This window comes from Scyliorhinus canicula, chromosome 17 (genome assembly GCF_902713615.1).
Source record: "Scyliorhinus canicula chromosome 17, sScyCan1.1, whole genome shotgun sequence".
Lineage (NCBI taxonomy): Eukaryota > Metazoa > Chordata > Chondrichthyes > Carcharhiniformes > Scyliorhinidae > Scyliorhinus > Scyliorhinus canicula.
In genome coordinates, this window is record NC_052162.1 from 27,693,268 (window position 1) to 27,708,106 (window position 14,839).

At 48.3% G+C, this 14,839-nt stretch overlaps 1 protein-coding gene across 1 annotated transcript in view; it reads left to right on the forward strand.

Moving 5' to 3' along the window:
- Positions 1 to 14,839, forward strand: part of LOC119951909 (transmembrane protein 164-like) — a 181,920-nt gene that overhangs the window by 75,982 nt on the left and 91,099 nt on the right. The window lies entirely within an intron of this gene.

The following is a 14,839-nucleotide window of genomic DNA, read 5'->3' on the forward strand; positions in this document are numbered from 1 at the left end:
AAATCTTAATTATAAAGCTGCTGGTACTATTTAGATATGATAATTGGAAAGAGGAACTATGAAGACTGGAGGTGAATGGAAAGGAAAATGCCAGCGTTTAGAAGGTAAAAATAGAAAAAGGAACTTGCATTTTGTTGTAACTTTCCTTTTGAAACTGAGATCCCAACAAGGTACCTTATGCATTTTACGAATCATTACACAATGAAGGGTCCACTCAGATAACTTTTATGGGGCCATTGTATATTTATGTGTATTCCTCATTTTGAGAGTACCTTCCCTTACAGAGCTAAAGACACCGGGCGGAATTCTCCCCATTTGAGACAAAGTGCGGTGGCGGGCGGCTCCAGCAACAGGTTCTGTGTTTGGAAGCTCATTAGTTATGCACAAAAATTAGTTATGCACAAAAATTAGTTATGCACAAAAATTAGTTATGCACAAAAATTAGTTATGCACAAAAATTAGTTATGCACAAAAATTCCCCTCCGATTCCCTTGTGCGCCGGCAGCTAATGGCTTCAAACGTCCTGCAGCCATATTTAAATACCAGTCCAGCACACTCGTGTCACTCTCTTCGGCCAACCTGTCTTCACCAGACTGTACAGGTTGTGAGCAACCCAGAGGACAAAGGCTAGTAGCCTCAAGAGGAAGTATGTTCCTTGATTCAAGCACCCCCCCCCCCCCCCCCTCCAATCTGGCCCTGAGCCCATCACCTGTAAGCTGCCCATGCCCGACTTGGACCATCTACCCACCATATACCGAGTCTACATCCATCCTTTCCCAGTGAACAATGTGATATCCCTTTGATCCCCTCGTTGTGAGTTTTTCCTGCAGCCTTGTCGGGGTCAGTCTTCCGTTCGTTGGCCATCTTCTTCATCCACCTTTACACCCCTCTGTTTGCCATTGTACGCTGCCCTCCCCCACCCCATCTTGCACAGCCCTTCCTCCACATTTCCCAATCTTTTCTTTGTGAGGCTTCACTAGCCATCCTCGTCTCGCACTCCATGCCCAGTTGAACTTTGCCCCTTTGCAGGGATGGCTGCATGCGTCGTGCAGCAAGGTGCTGCCCAGAGAAACATTGCTGTGTGGCACGAAGTGGAAGGAGACCACTGTACTCCCAACCCCAGATCCAAGATGGCGATACAGGGGGATTCTTGGGTCCAGTGGCATGCTGCTGTCTGTGGAGACCAACTGGGCTGGTTGTAGAATCATAGAAAATGTACAGCACAGAATGAGGCCGTTTGGCCCATCTTGTCCATGCCAGCCCGAGTATGCCCACGTGCCCTTTCTAATCACACCTTGCTGCACCTGGTTCGTAGCCCTGTAGCTCACAGCACATAAGGTGCAGTTCCAGGTACTTTTTAAAAGTGCTTAGGGTCTCTGCCTCCACCACCAACTCGGGTAGCGAATTCCAGACTCCCGCTACCCTCTGCGTAAAAAGGGGCTGGTTTAGCTCACAAGGCTAAAACACTGGCTTATAAAGCAGACCAAGCAGGCCAGCAGCACGGTTCGATTCCCGTACCAGCCTCCCCGGACAGGCGCCGGAATGTGGCGACTAGGGGCTTTTCACAGTAACTTCATTGAAGTCTACTCGTGACAATAAGCGATTTTCATTTCATTTTTCATTTCATTTCTTCCTCATGTCCGCTCTACACCTTCTGCCTCTTATTTTGAATCTATGTTCCCTGGTTCTTCACCAAGAATTCTTCACCAAGGGAAACAATTTTATCCTGTCCACCCTATCTCTTCCCCTCATCATTTTGTACAACTCAATTAAGTCTTTCTTCCAAGGAAAAATGAAATAAAATGAAATGAAAATCGCTTATTGTCACGAGTAGGCTTCAATGAAGCTACTGTGAAAAGCCCCTAGTCGCCACATTCCGGCGACTGTCCGGGGAGGTTGGTACGGGAACCTATCCAAAACACCAACCTATCCAATTTCTCCCCGTAGCCACATTTTTCTAGCCCTGGCAACATTCTTGTAAATCTCCTCTGCACTCTCTCCAGAGCAAGTATATCCTTCCTGTAATGTGATGAGTAGAACTGCATACAAGATGGAGGGCAGGAACGTGTGAGCCCCGGGCAGAGTGGTGAATAGCGTATCAGGAGCGGCACAGCACTGTGGCAGAAGGGTGTTGCACTCACCTCAAAGTCTCTCAACGAACTGAGGATGCCGATGTATAATCGCGCTGTCATGATGCACGCTTTGAAGGCCTGATGGGATGCTGGCGGGCAGTTGTTTTAATGAGTATTCATGAGGTACAAATGAATGCAAATGCCATTTGCGCCACCTGCAGATTGGAGCCCAATGGTTCCTCACCTCTGCGGCGTCCGCCAGCCTCCGCAATGGTGACTGCTCTGTCCTCGGCCATCCCAGTCACCTCCAGGGCCCGCTCCTCGAAGGAGGCGAGGATTCTTGTATCCGGGACCTCACCCCAATCTGGGCCCTCTCCCAATGGTTGTGGGAGAGCTTTTCCTCAGGAGACACAGAGAGGGCATCATTAACCACGCTCGTGGTGGGAGAGGGGGCTGTGAAGGAAGGGTTGAGGGAGGCGGATTGAAGAGAGAGGGAGATGGAAGGAGGGTTGGGGGTCGTATGGGGTGGAAAGGTCTAGGGGGATATGTGGTGTCTACTCAATCGTGCTGCTTGGTGTAGGACGCTGACCTATTCCCGGCACTGGAGGCCAGTCCTGGTCACACCTCCGGCACTCTCAGCTGCCACCACCTCATGCCAGGCAGAACTGGCTGCCCTGCGGGGACCCTCTGGGACCCTCTGGGAACAGGACATCACTCCTGACATCCACTGCGTCTGAGAGCCTGGCCAGATCTGTGTCCCTGAATGTTAGGGCCAGACTCCAAGGCGCCATTGCTGCATGCTGGCTGGGGTTGGCTGTGCAAGAGCTGTTTAAGTGCTGCCTTTTTAAATGGTGTCTCTATCTCCGAGGCCCGCGAAACAATGCCCAACCTTCCCCCAGCCCGAATGCACTATGGGAGGTCCCTGTCCCCCACGCCGGGAAACCCTGGCCAGATCGCATGCAAAAATGCCAGCTTTGCACCTGGGCAATGCACATGCCAGCTGGCAATGCCACCTGGGCACATTGGCACTGCCTGTGTGCCAGGTTGGCACTGCCAGGGTACCCAGGTTGGCACTGCCAGGGTACCCAGGTGGCGCCAGTGGTGCAAGGGCACCACCCTACTCAAAGGGAATGCAGCTGGGGGCCTCTGATCCCCTGGAAGACCAACATAAGTGCCTTTCCATCTGGCCCCTGTTTGTGGGGCACTCGCCCGAGGTCTTTGAGGCGAATGGTTGAATCGCAAAGCCTCGGGAAACTCGGGAATCTGCACATTAGAGTGAAGCTTATTGCCTCACTCGAATATGCAGATTTGCCATAAAGTGATCCCGCGTGGGTGGGATTTACATCGCAACATCTTGTGAGGTTGCGTTGGATCTCGTGAGGCGTTGCGAGCTGGGTCGATCCCGGGAGTGGGGTCTCCCGGCTTTCATCGGCCATGCTGTGCCACGGCCAGCTGCTTTTCCGGCGCAGATTGGCTGATAGATTGTGCCCATAGTCTTAAATTAAACATGGCCTTTCTGGGGAGAAATCATGAAGCACTTTTTCCACACAAAGAGAGGTCCAGATTTCACTATCCTAACAGGCTATGGCTGCCAGTGAAATTGGAATTCTAAGATGGAGCAAGCTTGATTTTTTTGGAGTTATCAAAGATATCAAAAAGGACGTACTGGCGCTGGAGGGTGTGCAGAGGAGATTCACTAGGTTAATCCCAGAGCTGAAGGGGTTGGATTATGAGGAGAGGTTGTGTAGACTGGGACTGTACTCGTTGGAATTTAGAAGGATGAGGGGGGATCTTATAGAAACATTTAAAATTATGAAGGGAATAGATAGGATAGATGCGGGCAGGTTGTTTCCACTGGCGGGTGACAGCAGAACTAGGGGGCATAGCCTCAAAATAAGGGGAAGCAGATTTAGGACTGAGTTTAGGAGGAACTTCTTCACCCAAAGGGTTGTGAATCTATGGAATTCCTTGCCCAGTGAAGCAGTTGAGGCTCCTTCATTACACGTTTTTAAGGTAAAGATAGATAGTTTTTTGAAGAATAAAGGGATTAAGGGTTATGGTGTTCGGGCCGGAAAGTGGAGCTGAGTCCACAAAAGATCAGCCATGATCTAATTGAATGGCGGAGCAGGCTCGAGGGGCCAGATGGCCTACTCCTGCTCCTAGTTCTTATGTTCTTATGTTCTTGTATCAAAGGATATGGAAAAAAGGCAGCTATGGAATCGAGGTTCAGATCAGCAATGCAGTGGGCTGATTGGCCTATTCCTGTGTCTAGATGTTCTAGGTATGAACAAACGATCCTAATAGTGATGAGTTATAGGTGCCAGGATGAGCGATCACTCACTCGCCTGCTAATCTTCCTGCTTACCTACTTCCCTACCTACCCACTGTCCTACTTATCGACCTACCCACCCACCTACCTAGTGCTTCTCTGCACTCAATTCTTCAAATGAAATAAAAGTTTTGTGATAGTAGACATTAAGCTCTAATCAACATAGTGTTATAGTCCCTGTTGATGTTAGAACTGGATGGGGAGATCCCAGAATGGAACCCTAGTTCAAAAGACCGTAGCTTTTACCTTTTTGTTATAACCGTGGAGGTATAGAATCACAGGACCACCATTTAGTTTTAACAACAACAAGAAAAAAAAAACATTTATTAAACATGAAAAATTTGATTATGATACGATACTCCTTTACTCCCCCCTTAGCTTAACAAATGCACACAGATTTTAAGATTAACATGGATTGCAAAATACATTTTAAGCTACAATAGTCTCAGTAACCCAAAATCCTGTTAAGCACACAGATTGAGTGTAGTCAGGTGCCCACACTCCACTGGCTGTGGTTGAATACCCACACTCCTCTCCGAACCAAAGTTAGTGCCTGTGAATTTCTCCTCTGCATTCCCCCAGATGATTCGCATGAGAGATTCCAAACTCCACTTCAAAAACACACTTTAATATCTTTTTAACAATAATGCTTTCCAACGTCCAGTCCAGGTTTTCCAAATTTAAAACTCTGCTTCACTTTTAACAATAGATCCAGTATCCAGGTTTTACACCACCCCCTTTAGGATTTCTTTGTTTTGACTGCTGTACAAACTATTCACTATTGTCACTATTGTCTTGATTCCCAGACTCTATTGAAATAGCATCAAACGTTTGCTTTATCTCTGAAGTTTTCCCACTTTAAATCTGGTTACTGCAATTGTTTTTTTAAACTCAGAACACTTTGTTTACTCTTCCATGAATTATTCTGGACTTCCGGTGACAGGGATGTGCTGTGTAGTCGCTCTCCTCCAGAACCGGCTGGGTCACTGTCTGTGTGGAGTCTGCACGTCCTCCCCCTGTGTGCGTGGGTTTCCTCCGGGTGCTCCGGTTTCCTCCCACAGTCCAAAGATGTGCGGGTTAGGTGGATTGGCCATGCTAAATTGCACGTAGTGTCCTAATAAAAGTAAGGTTAAGGGGGGGGGTTGTTGGGTTACGGGTATAGGGTGGATACGTGGGTTTGAGTAGGGTGATCATGGCTCGGCACAACATTGAGGGCCGAAGGGCCTGTTCTGTGCTGTACTGTTCTATGTTCTATGTTCTATGTTCTAACACAGCAAAATAGGCATTTTTGGCCAAATTTAGCCTGAGATTTCGGACTCGTTCATCTCCTCAACTATAAGGACAAGGAAGAAGAAAAGTATGCCAGGAAGCAGTAGCTTGCGAGGCCGCAGGGAAGCCAGAAACAGTGGGAAAGGGCAAGAGCAGCGAGTAAGCAAGTCGGCGGACTCGGCGAGACCCCCCCCCCCCTTCCCCCCAACAGACTACGTGGCCCAGATGCTGGGCAGCCTGGTAGTAAAGGATAGCTTCCCAAAGCCGCCGGAGATCGACAGGGCACACAGGTGGCTCCAACCAAGGCCGGGAGCAGCTGAGGGCAGCCTAGGGCGATGATCGGCAAGCTGCACAGGTACCAGGAACAGGAGAGGATCCTGCGCTGGGCTCGGCAGACCAAAGCAAGTAGATGGGAAGGACACAGAAAAAAGGGTCTATCGGAACATGGGGGCTGACCTGGCAAAGCACAGGGCAGAGTTCAACCACGCAAAGTCGGCCCTGTACAGAACAATGTAATATTTGGGATTTTATTCCCAGCTGGGCTCTGGGTGTCATACCAGAATAAGGAACATAATTTTACCACCCCGGTAGAGGCAGGTGAGTTATGAATAGGAGAACTAGCTCATAGGAAGGAAGGGGCGAGAGCAGCAGCACGTAAGAGAGGGTGAGGAGGAGACAGGAAAGCAATGGAATGGGAATAGGAGGGGACTAAAGCAAGCCCGCCGGGGGGGGGGGGGGCATCGCACCAGCAGGGAAAGCTAGTGCTAGGAAGCATTGGAGAGAGGGGGGGCCGCAGTGCATCTCCCTACCGCGATAGAGGGCAGAAAGGGGGAAAGAGGGGAGAATCGGGACCATGGGTGGAACATAATGACAAGGAAGGGAAGGGCTCTAGACTGGCTTCAGCAGGTCAGGTTCGGGATGAAGGAACAAGGTGGCACCATAAGCAGCCACTTTGGAGGATCCCTAAAGGGAAACCCCGGAGCGCAGGGGCCCGGCCTCATGGTGAGAACGGTGACCATTGCCATTTTAGATGGCCCTGTAACAAAGGGAAACCCCGGAGTGCAGGGGCGCATCCACCAGACAGCACTCCCAACCCCAACCAGCCCAGTGGTAGTAGCAACACTAAGAACCTGGAGCCATTGAGTCAGCAGTTCGGTTTAATCGAGGTGTCCACCATGGCCCCCATCTGCGGCAACCAGAGGTTTCCACCAGCCATGCTGAACGCCATCTTTAAGAGGTGGAGGCAGGACGCGGGACACTGACGGTTAGGGACTTTCACACGGGACAGGCTGCCGACGATAGACGAGCAGACGGAGAGACTGGAACTACCGAATTGACAGGAACTCCAACATCACAGTGGTTAGCACTGATGCTTCACAGCGTCTGGGTCCCAGGTTCGCTTCCCGACTTGGGTCACTGTCTGTGTAGAGTCTGCGCGTTCTCCCGTGTCTGCGTGGGTTTCCTCCGGGTGCTCCGGTTTTCTCCCACAAGTCCCAAAAGACGTGCTGTTAGGTCAATTGGAGATTGTGAATTCGCTTAGTGTATCTGAACACGTGCCGGAACGTGGTGACTAGGGGCTTTTCACAGTAACTTCATTGCAGTGTTAATGTAAGCCAATAAAGATTATTATTATGTGCAAATCAAAAATTTTCTCCGTAAGGAGATGATAAGGTCCCCAAGCGACACAATATCGGAGGAGTTAGTAGGGACGCACAGTTTGGGAAAGAGGGACATATACGGATTACGTTTAGAAAGGACGCGCTCCCCTCTGGATGAAACAAGGGAAAAATGGGGAGAAGAGCTAGGGATGGAAGTAGGGTGGAGACTCTAGAGCAAAGCATTAAACAGGGCCAACTCCAGCTCCTCCTGCGCAAGGCTAAGCCTCATGCAGCTACAAGTGGTACACAGAGCGCACCTGAAAAGAATCCGAATGCCCACATGTTCTGGGCATGCCCCAGACTTGTCGGCTTCTGGACGGCCTTCGGGGCAATGTCCAAGGTTGTGGGGGTGAGGGTGAAGCCGTGCTGGAGAATGGCAGTCTTCGGGTATCGGACCAGCCAGAACTTCACATGGGGAAGAGGGCTGATGCCCTTGCCTTTGCTTCCTTAACCGCCTACCGGAGAATCCTGCTCGGCTGGTGATCAGCCCCAACCACATCTGCAGATTGGCTGGCAGACCTGTTGGAATTTCTCCACCTGGAGAAGGTCAAGTACACCATCCAATGGTCTGAAGATGGCTTCCACAAGGCGTGGGGGCCATTCACCAACCTGTTCCAAGAACTGTTTGAAGCCAACAACTGATAGAGCGGGGGGGAGGGGAGGGGGGGGGGGGGGGGGGGACACAGGAGCCACAGAGATGGCAGAAAGCAGACAGGCACGAGAGCGGGAGGAACAGGTGGGGAGAGACTGGACGAAGCACCAAGGGGGAGGCCAGAGAGAAACCGACACAGGGATCAGAGGGCCAAACACAAGGCCACACGATAACGAACCCCCAAAAGACAAGCAGACAACAGGAGGGGAAGAGCAGAAAAGAAAGGAGGGTAGGCCAAGCGACAGGGAGAAGGAAGGCACTGCCCACAGACAAACACCAAACAGCCACACACGGTGAACGAAAGGGCCTAGGATAAGACCCGGAAACAGCAGGGGTGGGTTGTCGAGGTGCCGAAAGGGAGCATCATGTAAACTGTAACCGTCTCATCTATTTTTACATGGTGTAAAAATGTAAACTTTAATAAAAATATATTTTTTTAAAAATAATTATTCTGAACAATATCTTAAATTCAGTTGTCTGAAGGCATTATTCCTGTCCCAATTCCCTGCTTAATTGGGCAGTAACTGGCTCTTTGAGAAGTCTGCCTCTTTAAAGCTCCCGTCCTGGCTAGCCTTTCCTCTGGCAGAGTTGAGGGATGTTCACCTCCTGGTGTCCTTCAACTGCAATATATCCATCTAAAACTAAAACTTAAAAGCTTTTCTACCTTACAACGCCCCGGTTGCTAAGCAACCACTGCTAGTTTACTTGCGTGTAGTCCGCTCTTAACACAATAGAATCACAGTTGGAACTTAACCAACCCTCACACATACAAACCAACCCCCACACATACAAACACGTTTGTCTAGCATGAATCTAACTATATGTTTTACCCTTCCAGGCACAGAAACATTAAATTAAATCCATTTAAATCTATACCTCATTCCTGATGTTTACCAGTACAAATATATAAATCCCTTAAAACTACCTTTGTTTTCTTAACAATTGCAAAAGCCATTAACAGCCTTCTATCGTTCCAATATCTGGTTCAATTTGTATAATGGCTTGAAAGTCTGAAGACAAGTCAATTGAAATTTTTGCATGACTAGATCAGTAGGTAGAGATTGCTGAATAAATATGAAAACAAGCCCTCTGGAGAAACAGACTATGGACTTGGGGAATTCTCAAGGAGATGAATGCTTTGCCTTGTGAACAGACCTGTATTCATTAGTGGATGTGCATGTGCTCTCTATCCTGGACTGTAAATAACATTTAAATTGATCCCTTTAATTTGTCTAAGGAAATTAGATGCCCAAGTCTATGTTAGTGAACATTAGATGATGAAGTGACTGACCAATTGTCAAAGCCACTAGTTAGTCGCAACATCCGCTCCCCACTATTCCCAAGTTCTCATCGGGACTGCATGTTGCTCAACAGACTCCCTGATTCACCATTTCCATTGAACATAGAGGAAAGGAGGCTCTCGTGTTGACGTGCCTATCGTGTCTCTCAACACAACTCGAAGCATAAAGTCTGCAACACAGTATTGTGTAATGCAGCAACTGCTATTGTTGACAATTGGATCAGCTCCTTAAAATGTACACCTTTGACCAAGTTTTTGGTCCTCTTGTAACTTGGTATCAAGTTTTGATTGACAGCACCTCTGTCTAACATCTCGAGCTGTTTTAATAACTTGAAGATGCTAGTTAACTGCAATTGTTCTTGTAATTTCTAATGATTGAAGGGCAGTGTCTCTCTCTCTCTGTTAATTAGCTTTTCATTATTTTTCCTCACCTTTCGTCCCGAGTCCCACCCTTTATAAGGGAATCCAGGAAAATGATGATCGACTAGGGACTTAGAATCCGCCCTGCATTATGACCCCAACATTGGGATCATTAAGGGTGGCTTGCTGGCTCGCGAAGCTGGAGGGCAATCCAGCAATGAGAAAGCTGAGGGGAGGAAGCACCTCGACATGGAGGTGCCTGCTCAACATTTAAAAAAAATCTTTTCTTGGTTATCACGGTACAGCCGCCAGACTGCTTTTACAGAGGGAGAAACCCCACCGCCGATCTACCTGTGATCACCACTGCAGCCACTTATCCCCCCATCAGCAGCGGGAGGGGTCTTAAAAGTGCCCCTGGAGCGCGGACCCACTGATCTGCTGCCAGGGGCCAGCACCTTTCGCTGACCATGGTGTAGTCACCGCGGGAAGCCCATACCCTGAAGGAAAAAATCTAGTTGGATAAGGAGAGGAGCTTTAATTGTCCCCAAATACCCTCATTTGACTATCCACTGCTTACAGGTGGATAGCCAATTTATCTCCCAAACCAGCCTCTTGATAAATCTTCCAGACATGGGACTGTGCTGGAAATCTGGCATGCTGACCGACAGCGGATATTTTATTGGGCCCGATTGGCTCCAGCAAACTTCCAAAGTTCTGGCCCAGGTTGAGCTCCAATAACTTGTACAGCTGACATGATTTCTTTGCAGTATAATAGCTGGAGACTGTAGCCCACAGACTGTGACCTTTCCTATTGCGTGGGTTTCCTCCGGTTGCTCCGGTTTCCTATCACAAATCCCGAAAGACGTGCTGTTAGGTGAATTGGACTTTCTGAATTCTCCCTCAGTTTACCCCCACAGACGCCGGAATGTGGCGACTTGGGGATTTTCACAGTAATTTCATTGCAGTGTTAATGTAAGCCTACTTGTGACATTAGTAAAGAGTATTATTCAGGAGAGCTGCACTGGGGGGGATCAACGTTATAATTATTTGAATTCAGGTTTGTGTTCGACAGGAGCGTGTTTTTGCTCCCACTCGAGACACCATTGTTCCTGCCCTCTACCAAGCCTGTGAAGTTCTACCATTGTAGACAGCTGATGTGTTACACAGAAGGAATACATTAAATGTGTTCCTCTTCTCAGACAAGCAGGTTCTCTGAGAAATGCAGTGATGGATCTCCCATTTTCTTTTTGAAATACTAAAAGTTACAGCACGAGGGAGAGAGTTCCTTTTTTTTATCCCGTACTCGAGTATTTAAAACAAAAAAAAATCACATTTAGTGTTAACCTTGAAATTCTCCTGGGTGCTTTTAAAAAGCACAGCTGTTCTGTATTAAATATCCTGAGGCTAGACCATCACGGCATTGATAAAGGGTCTGAAATCCCTCTGCAAAAGTAAGTGTGATTGAAAGAAAGCTATGGGGAAGGAGCAGTGGACTGAGATTGAGCGAGCTTCAAAGAGCTGGCGCAGGTAGTGTGCTGAATGACCCCTTTCTGTGCTTGTATCATTATATGGAGCAGTGAAGTTTATCTTGGGCAGTAATGCAGAACAGGTGATAGAGAATTGGCTCTCTCTGCTACACTCTTTCCCTCCCCCCTATTGAAGCAATGGATTCTCCCTTGTCCAGTATGCAGTAATACCCAAGACAGATTTCAGCCCCGTAGTGTTTCTGTGTCCTCAGTCTGTTCCTCAATTATGCTGTCACCTCGCCGCTACTGTAAGATGTGATTTATGAGTTTAACTGGACGATTACTACATGTGCATTGTTATGCTGTTGGCCTTGTACCAGATCAGTCTGGAAGTGGTTTTAGCTGTGCTTTGGTTGAAAGTGACTTCAGTTAACAGTTATGAATATTTATTGAACAAAATGAACCCTACAATATAAGCAAAAATGTGCAGATGCTGAGAAAAAAAAGCTCAGCAGGTCTTGAAGCTACGGTGCAGAGAGAAATGGAAGATTCATGCTGGACTTTATCTTATACATTCATGGGATGTGGGCATCCCTGGCTTGAAACATAGAACGGCCATTTATTGCCCAGCCCTAATTGCCCTTGTACTGAGTGGCTTGCTGGCCATTTCAGAGGGCATGCAAGAGTCATCCGCATCCCAAGCTGTGGGTCTGAAGTCACATAGAGGCCAGACCAGATAAGGACGGCAGATTTCCTTCCCTAAAGGAAATTAGGGAACCAGATGTTTTTTTTTAAACGTTGAATCGACAATGGTTTCATGGTCATTGTTACTCTTTAAGCTCCAGATTTATATCGATTTCAAATTTCACCATCTGCCTTGGTGGGATTTGAACCCAGGTGCCCAGAGCATTACCCTGCCTCTCTGAAAATACCAATACGCCACTGCCACGGCCTCCCAGAAATGTTAACTCTGTTTCTCTCCGCACGGATGCTGATAGAGCTGCAGAGTTTTTCTGGCACATTCTGCTTTTAAAAAATTTGTTTTGGATGAAGCCTAAATCCTCGTGTTGAAAAACTGTAAAAGGAGCAGTTTTCGGAACCCTAATCCTCCAGCCGCAGCTTCTACAGGACAAATAGCTCCATTTCTTTAGCTCACCGTTGACCTTTTCTTTTTTTGTAGAATTGAAGTTGACTCCTGATTGACAATGTTAGGGGCTTTGGGGAAGACACCTTTGTGCTTCGGGAGGACTTTGCCTCTTGCTTTTCTGTGTCTGAAGAATCCATTAATTTGAACGTAGGGTGTGTATGCCAGGCTCTACCAGTTGCCCGGTGCCTCACTAGATTTGCTGAATAGAACTCGAGGCTAAGCCAGCCTCAGACCGGGTGAACGTCTTGAGCTTTGTCGGAAAACGTTCTCTGGAGGGTGAATTTGCAGCAGCCTCTACCCACGGATGCTCATCCTAACACTGCCATCCATTGCCAAAGGATCCCGGAAGCAGATTCAGTAATAACTTTCAAAAGGGAATTAGATTAATAATTTAATTTGGGATTTCAAAATTCATCTTTCCATCCATTTGCCAGCGGAGGTGGTAGAGACGGGCACGATAGCATCATTTAAGATACATCTGGACAGATATATGAAAGGGTGGGGAACAGAGGGAAGTAGATCCTTGGAAAATAGGCGACCGGTTTAGATAAAGGATCTGGATCGGCCCAGGCTGGGAGGGCCGAAGGGACTGTTCCTGTGCTGTAACTTTCTTTCTTTGTTCTTTGCATCTCGATTCCTTGGCTGACAAAGTAGTTTGTGATCAGTTTAGACTTTTCAGTAGGACCCCAGCTTTGAAATCAGGTGCAGTGGTGTAAATAGTGCCAGAGGAGAGACTTGCTGGTACAATACATTGGGCCTCAGTTCACAGTGGGGGGGTCTACGTGTTGTGACAAATTAAGGCACAATCCTTTCATCTCTGGGACTTGGATTTACCATCAGGATCTTTCCTCTGCTACCCACCTGCAGGGTGCTGAAGGGAATTTATTCTGAGTAGTCTTCATCTAATTAGCACACATTAGGTCACAGCACTAGCTAGATAGATGTCCCTATGCTAAAGGATAGATAACCAAGAGGAAAAACATCCCAAGGTGCTGCACTGAGGCATAACTCCTGGAATAAATGTGCATTAAACCAAAGGAGGAGAAATTAGAAGGAAGGGCTGAAAACCTGGTCCAATGGGTTTTAAGGATGGCCTTTAAAAGAGAAGAGGGAGGTGGATAAGTAAATGGGGCTTAAGCGGAGGAGCCTGGAGCATGGGACCAATCTGCATCCATTTGATGAATTTCAATCTGGGCCTAAATTAGGCATTAGGGCACCCAATTTCCGTGTTCAAAGCACGTCAATGCTTTTTCCACGTGGATACCCTGACTAGTTGGAAGCAGTTGGCTTATAAATTTTGCCACTTACAACTGATATTGGGTTGGGATTTTCCTCTCCCGTTTGAGTCGGGCGGGTTTGCTGGCGAATTCTGAAAATGGTTTTGTTGCCTCACAGCGCCAGGGACCCGGGTTCGATTCTGGTCTAGGGTGACTGTGTGGAATCTGTACGTTATCATTGTGTCCGCTAGGTTTCCTCCCGGTGTTCCGGTTTCCCCTCACAGCCCAAAGATGGGCAGGTCAGGCAGATTGGCCATGATAAATTGCCCCTTAGAATCTAGGATAGGTGAGGTTACTGGGTTATGGCGATAGGGTGGGGACGTGAGCCTAGGCAGGGTGCTCTTTCAGAGGACTGGTTCAGACTCAACGGGCTGAATGGCCTCCTTCTGCACTGTAGGGATTCTATGATTCTGAGGCCAAAGTCGCATTTGATGTTGATGCAAAATCAGGAAGTGACCGTTGCCTCCCCCCATCAGTGGTGGGCCATGTTTCCACCCATTCAACATCGGGAACCTCATTGTAATAAATTAGCATCTCGTTATCAGGTCCCAACCCGGGTTCATACCCCACCATGTGTCTATGGCGTGATGTCAGAATGGCATGAGGCATGACTGACCTCAGAAGGCATGCTGCTGGCGCGCAGCACTCCCAGGGTCAGCTCAGCACTCCCAGGGGCAGCCCAGCACTCCCAGGGGCAGCTCAGCACTCCCAGGGGCAGCTCAGCACTGAAGGGGGAGAGTCCTGTCAGGGTGTTGCTAGAGGATGCACCTGGGTGAAGATTGTTGACTAATTTGCCCACTCTGTGCTGGGGTGATCTTTAATAATGATACCCCGATCACCGAATCGCTGAGTTGATGTCAAGGCCCATCAATCCGCCAACGATGTGTTGTGGAACTCCTGCCTGCCTTTATCTCTGTGGTGGTATGGATATGAGCACTGCCATTGGTGCAGAGCACTGGCTTCCCATTGGCTCTGGCTGGTCATGTGCCTCTCATCCTATTGGTTGGGACTAGTCATGTGACTGCTCTCCAATTGGTCGAGAGGCAAGTAGGCCCCGCCTCCGAGGTGGGGTATAAGTGCCCAGAGTTCCCGGCGGTCGGCCTTACTCTGTAGTCGACCACCGGGCTAACAACTAGCTGATTAAAGCCACAGTTCGGATCCTAATTGTGCCTTGAGTCGAATTGATGGTACATCAATCTCCAAAGTCTTACATTATATGGTGAAGAAAACTGCCATTGCCGACGACGGACTCACCACTGCTTTTCCCGTCTAATATCGGCCTTTGCCGATATCCGAGAAAACCCCACAC